Raw genomic sequence first — 6961 nt, forward strand, 5'->3', positions numbered from 1 at the left:
AAATTAATTTTGCAAAAGACTGTTAATAGATCTAGAAAGAATTGGTCCAAGAAACTTGATGATGCATTATGGACCAATAGAACTGCATATAAAAATCCTATGGGTATGTCTCCGTATAAAATGGTCTATGGAAAAGCATGTCACTTACCTCTCGAACTAGAACATAAGGCATATTGGGATATTAAAGAGATCAATTATGATTTCAAACTTGCCGGTGAGAAGAGGCTATTTGACATTAGCTCACTTGATGAATGGAGAACACAAGCCTATGAAAATGCCAAACTGTTCAAGGAAAAAGTTAAAAGATGGCATGAAAAAAGGATACAAAAGCGTGAGTTTAATGTAGGTGAGTATGTGTTGCTATTCAACTCTCATTTAAGATTTTTTGCAGGAAAACTTCTCTCTAAATGGGAAGGTCCTTACGTTATCGAGGAGGTCTGTCATTCCGGTGCCATAAAAATCAACAACTTCGAAGGCACAAATCCGAAGGTGGTGAACGGTCAAAGAATCAAACATTATATCTCAGGCAATCCTATAAATGTTGTAACCAATGTTATTGAAACCGTAACCCCGGAGAAATACATAAGAGACACTTTCCAGAATGTTTCAGACTCCGAAAAGGAATAGGTATGTGGTACGGTAAGTAAACCGACTCCAAAACAGTTCTAATGGCAATTTTTCTACGTTTTGGAATATTTAAGAAAATAGGAAAATAAGAAGTAGTCCGGGAAGGACACAAGGCTTCCACAAGGGTGGAGGGCGCGCCCCCTGCCTCGTGGGCACCTCGTGTGCTCTCCGGACTCCGTTTTGTTGCACGATACTTCTTCTGGTTGGTAAAAATTCATTATATAATCTCCCGAAGGTTTTGACCACCGTATCACGCAAATATCTTCTGTTTTTGTTTCAAGTTGTTTTCTACCAGATTTGTCAAGGCCAGGCATCATGTCGTCCCACTCCCTCGAAAATGGTGACAACGATGCTTGGCTAATGAAGATAGACCTGAAGCGGGAAGAACCCATGGAGATCAACAAGGATGATGTGATCAAGAAGGCCACGGAGGATCAAGTCCCGGTAGCAGCAGAAGAAGACACCCTTCAACTTGATCACAATCTTCTTACCCCAACTGAGATCGAAGCTTTCAAGATGATTGAGTTAGCTCGTATACAAAACAAGTATCTCACACGTGAAAATATTTTGTTGAAAGAGCATATCATCGCACTCAAGGGCATTATCCGAAAATTGGAGGATCTCTTACACTTGATGTGCGACTATCCATCATCACCACCGTCTTCTTCACCAGCAAAGGAGAACTGAACGCATGGGTATGGGCACTCCCCTTGGCAACTGCCAAGCTTGGGGGAGGTGCCCCGGTATCGTACCACCATCACACCCCTAGTAGAATAAAGTTTTAGAATGATTTAGTTTTGAGTTTTGCTTTATGATCCTTCTATGTAATCGAGTCCATGAGCTATATATAATAAAGATTAGTGTTGAGTCAAGGGCTTGATCATCTTGCTATGATCACGAGGGAATAAAAGAAAAAGAAAGAATAAAAGAAAGAAAGAGATCATATTGATCTTATGAAGAGTAATGACTTGACATATAAAGAGTATGATGAATAAAAGTTGTTGAAAGTGGACAAACATAGTTTTGGTCATCGTTGCAATTAATAGGAAGTAATAAAGAAAGAGAGGTTTTCACATATAAATATACTATCTTGGACATCTTTTATGATTGTGAGAACTCATTAAAGTATGACATGCTAAAGAGTTGATGTTGGACAAGGAAGACAACGTAATGGGTTATGTTTTCTTATATCTGAAATAAAGTATATTGTCATGGATCATCCAACATGTTGAGCTTGCCTTTCCCCCTCATGCTAGCCAAATTCTTTGCACCAAGTAGAGATACTACTTGTGCTTCCAAATATCCTTAAACCCAGTTTTGCCATGAGAGTCCACCATATCTACCTATGGATTGAGTAAGATCCTTCAAGTAAGTTGTCATGTTGCTTGCAATAAAAATTGCTTTATAAATATATATGATCTATTAGTGTGGAGAAATAAACTTTATACGATCTTGTGATATGGAAGCAATAAAAGCGATGGACTGCATAATAAAGGTTCATATCACAAGTGGCAATATAAAGTGACGTTCTTTTGCATTAAGATTTCGTGCATCCAACCCTAAAAGGACATGACAACCTATGCTTCCCTCTGCGAAGGGCCTATCTTTTACTTTTGTCTTATACCTTATGCAAGAGTCATGGTGATCTTCACCTTTCCTTTTTACATTTTATCCTTTGGCAAGCACATTGTGTTGGAAAGATCCTGATATATATATCTAATTGGATGTAAGTTAGCATGAATTATTATTGTTGACATTACCCTTGAGGTAAAAGGTTGGGAGGCAACACTATAAGCCCCTATCTTTCTCTGTGTCCGATTAAAACTCCATACCCATAAGTATTGCGTGAGTGTTAGCAATTGTGACACACTATATGATAGTTGAGCATGTGGACTTGCTGAAAAGCTCTTATATTGACTCTTTCCGATGTTATGATAAATTGCAATTGTTTCAATGACTGAGATTATAGTTTGTTAGTTTTCCATGAAGTTTTTGATTCATACTTGACATTGTGAATAGATTATTACTTGAGCATAAGAAATCATATGACAATATCCATGTATGTTGCTGTTATAAGAATGATCATGATGCCCTCATGTCCGTATTTTATTTTATCGACACCTCTATCTCTAAACATGTGGACATATTTATTGTTATCGGCTTCCGCTTGAGGACAAGCGAGGTCTAAGCTTGGGGGAGTTGATACGTCCATTTCGCATCATGCTTTAATATCGATACTTATTCCATTATGGGCTGTTATTACACGTTATGTCACAATACTTATCCCTATTCTCTCTTATTTTACAAGGTTTACATGAAGAGGGAGAATGCCGGCAGCTGGAAATCTGGGCTTGGAAAGGAGCAAATATTAGAGACCTATTCCGCACAGCTCCAAAAGTCCTGAAACTTCATGGAAGTTATTTTTGGAATTAATAAAAAATACTGAGTGAAGAAAGTACCAGAGGGGGCTCACACCCTGGCCACGAGGGTGGGGGCACGCCCTACCCCCCTGGGCGCGCCCCCTACCTCGTGGGCCCCCTGGCAGGCCTCCGGTGCCCATCTTCTGCTATATGAAGTCTTTTACCCTGGAAAAATCATAAGCAAGCTTTCTGGAAGAAACTCCGCCGCCATGAGGCGGAACCAATCTAGGGCTCTGACAGAGCTGTTCTGCCGGGGAAACTTCCCTCCGGGACGGGGAAATCATCGCCATCGTCATCACCAACGATCCTCTAATCAGGAGGGGGTCAATTTCCATCAACATCTGCACCAGCACCATCTCCTCTCAAATCCTAGTTCATCTCTTGTATCCAATCTTTGTCCTAAAGCCTCAGATTGGTACCTGTGGGTTGCTAGTAGTGTTGATTACTCCTTGTAGTTGATGCTAGTTGGTTTATTTGGTGGAAGATCATATGTTCAGATCCTTTATGCATATTAATACCCCTCTTATTATGAACATGAATATGATTTGTGAGTAGTTACGTTTGTTCCTGAGGACATGGGAGAAGTCTTGCTATAAGTAGTCATGTGAATTTGGTATTCGTTCGATATTTTGATGAGATGTATGTTGTTTTTCCTCTAGTGGTGTTATGTGAACGTCGACTACATGACACTTCACCATTATTTGGGCCTAGAGGAAGGCATTGGGAAGTAATAAGTAGATGATGGGTTGCTAGAGTGACAGAAGCTTAAACCCTAGTTTATGTGTTGCTTCGTAAGGGGCTGATTTGGATCCATATGTTTCATGTTGTGGTTAGGTTTACCTTAATACTTCTTTTGTAGTTGTAGATGCTTGCAATAGGAGTTAATCATAAGTGGGATGCTTGTCCAAGAAAGGGCAGCACCCAAGCACCCGTCCACCCACATACCAAATTATCAAAGTAACGAACGTGAATCATATGAGCGTGATGAAAACTAGCTTGACGATAATTCCCATGTGTCCTCGGGAGCGTTTTCCTCTATATAAGAGTTTGTTCAGGCTTGTCCTTTGCTACAAAAATGATTGGGCCATCTTGCTGCACCTTATTTACTTTTATTACTTGTTACCCGTTACAAATTACGTTATCACAAAACTACCTATTACCGATAATTTCAGTGCTTGCAGAGAATACCTTGCTGAAAACCATTTATCATTTCCTTCTGCTCCTCGTTGGGTTCGAAACTCTTACTTATCGAAAGGACTACGATAGATCCCCTATACTTATGGTTCATCACTGGACAGGTGCCTTCGTGAGCGTTTTTCCTGTTCTTCGCGAGGCACCCTCGCTTGAGCTCGCAAGCTGGCGCACCTCTCTCAATCCGTGCCCCTCGGGTAGCGCAATGCGAAGCGCTGGGTCGTGGCCGGCTGCGCCTGCGACCAGGGCTCGGAAGAATAAGAGTTTCCTAACGAATTTTTGTAGTTCCTAGACGCATCCCAAGCCAAGGAGGCCTCGCCAGGTACTGCGCGCCTCACGAGGCAGAAACTACTTCGAGCGTGTCAAGATAAGTTATTTCTACGCGCCTACATAAAACTTCGATGCTGCAACACAACACAGGAACGATAAACATAGCATAGCAACTTGGAAATCATGGTCCGTTGCACGCCCCTGCGCGGCCCCATACTTGTCTCTCTCTCAATGCAGGAAGAAAAGGAAGAACGAAACAAAAGTGGCGCGTGCTCCCGCAATAGTTCGCGAGGATGGGCCCATGGCGCTCCCCTGGGCTCAGCCAGACCCCTCCTCGCGCTTCACTGGGGCGCGGCGACGAGACGACCCGCTTCCACCCTCGAAGCGGGCGTGGCGGCTGGTCGTAACCGCCGCTACTGGAGCTGTCGCCGGAAGAAGAGTCACCGTAGCTGGACGAGCCATTGCCGGCACCGAGGACAAGCCCGCCTTCACCCTCGTCGCGGCCGTCGCCAAGGCTGAGCACCTCACCACCATCGTTGTCCTCGGGGCAGCACCCGACGCGGTGACCATCTTCCCCGAACACCCTCACATAGAGGGTCGCGTTGCCATCGTACTTGAAGTGGACGGTGCACCGCCGGCCCAGGCCGCGCGTGCGGGCAAACGTCTGCCAGCCGCGGGCCAGGGCTGCGTTGCCCGCGACGGAGACCTCGACCGCGACCCATGAAGACTTGCTGCAGCAGCCGTCCGCCTGCAGACAGAGAGCGCCCGGACCCATGGCTGGCAGCTCGCCGGCAAAGAAGCGCGGGAGCTGAAGCCAGGTGCCGGCCGGGTTCTTTGACCACACGACGAACTCCGGCAGCACCTCCGCCGAGTGGAAGCACGGCCGGGGAGGCCGCGCGACCATGGCGCGCCTTCCCTCATCGACGGGGCTGCCACGACCTGGGCGACTTCCACTGCGTGAAGAGGCGCCGCTACGATCGCGAAGGGCCATGGCGAGGGCCGTGGTGTGCTTGCGGGGACGGTCGCGCCCCCTCTTAGGCGGCGGAGAGCTAGGCCCCTCCTAGTGGGCCTTCCCCTTTTCTACGGCTGAGAACCACTTCGCGGGCGCCATGGGTGTCCCTACTAGCAATGAAGCAAGGGAGAAGAAGCGAGTAGAGCAGGAAGAGATGAGCGACGGGGGCTCCGCCCCCACTCCTCATTTATAGCGGAAGCAGGCCAACCGGCGATCCCCACGATCACAGGTAATGATGATTTTCTCTGCATGCAGCAGGGACTCGTCAAGTTGGGCAGTTGCCGAGGCAGCGTGGGGAAGCAGAGACGCCAACGTCCCATCAATCTCCACGCATCAAACGAGGCCGCAGGCTGTTGGGGCCCGCGGCACTCCGCACTTGCCCCTTGGCTTCGTCTTGAAGCCAAGTCTGAGCGCGCCTTGGGCCCGGGGGCTACTGTCGGTGTCCTGGGAACGGGGGTCCCCAGACATGCCTGCCTGCGGCCCATGACGTGGCTCCACCAGCAGCTCTGTATGGCCCATCTTCACCAGCAAACACTCAAGACCCTCGCGAGGGGCCAAGCCTCGCGAGGCGCGCGATGCAAGACCTCCTCGGGGGCGGCCTCACCAGGCTGGCTCGGGAGGGGCGGACAGATCAAGGCAAGGGGCACCTCGCGAGCTTCCTGTGAAGCAAGCCATGATGAGGGGGCCAGGCGGGGGCCATGGCGGGGGCCGTGGTGTGCTTGTGGGGACGGCCGCACCCCCTCTTAGGCGGCGGAGAGCCGGGCCCCTCCTAGTGGGCCTTCCCCTTTTCTACAGCTAAGAACCTCTTCGCGGGCGCCATGGGTGTCACTACTAGCAATGAAGCAAGGGAGAAGAAGCGAGCAGAGCAGGAAGAGATGAGCGACGGGGGCTCCGCCCCCACTCCTCATTTATTGCGGAAGCAGGCCAACCGGCGATCCCCACGATCACAGGTAATGATGATTTTCTCTACATGCAGCAGGGACTCGTCAACTTGGGAAGTTGCCGAGGCAGCGTGGGGAAGCAGACACGCCCACGTCCCATCAATCGCCACGCATCAAACGGGGCCGCAGGCTGTTGGGGCCCGCGGCACTCCGCACTTGCCCCTTGGCTTCGTCTTGAAGCCAAGTCTGAGCGCGCCTTTGGCCCGGGCGCTACTGTCGGTGTCCTGGGAACGGGGGTCCCCAGACATGCCTGCATGTGGCCGACGACGTGGCTCCACCAGCAGCTCTGTATGGCCCATCTTCACCAGCAAACACTCAAGACCCTCGCGAGGGGCCAAGCCTCGCGAGGCGCGCGATGCAAGACCTCCTCGGGGGCGGCCTCACCAGGCTGGCTCGGGAGGGGCGGAGAGATCAAGGCAAGGGGCACCTCGCGAGCTTCCTGTGAAGCAAGCCATGATGAGGGGGCCAGGCGGGGGCCATGGCGGGGGCCGTGGTGTGCT

Source organism: Triticum aestivum, chromosome 6D (genome assembly GCF_018294505.1).
Source record: "Triticum aestivum cultivar Chinese Spring chromosome 6D, IWGSC CS RefSeq v2.1, whole genome shotgun sequence".
NCBI lineage: Eukaryota > Viridiplantae > Streptophyta > Magnoliopsida > Poales > Poaceae > Triticum > Triticum aestivum.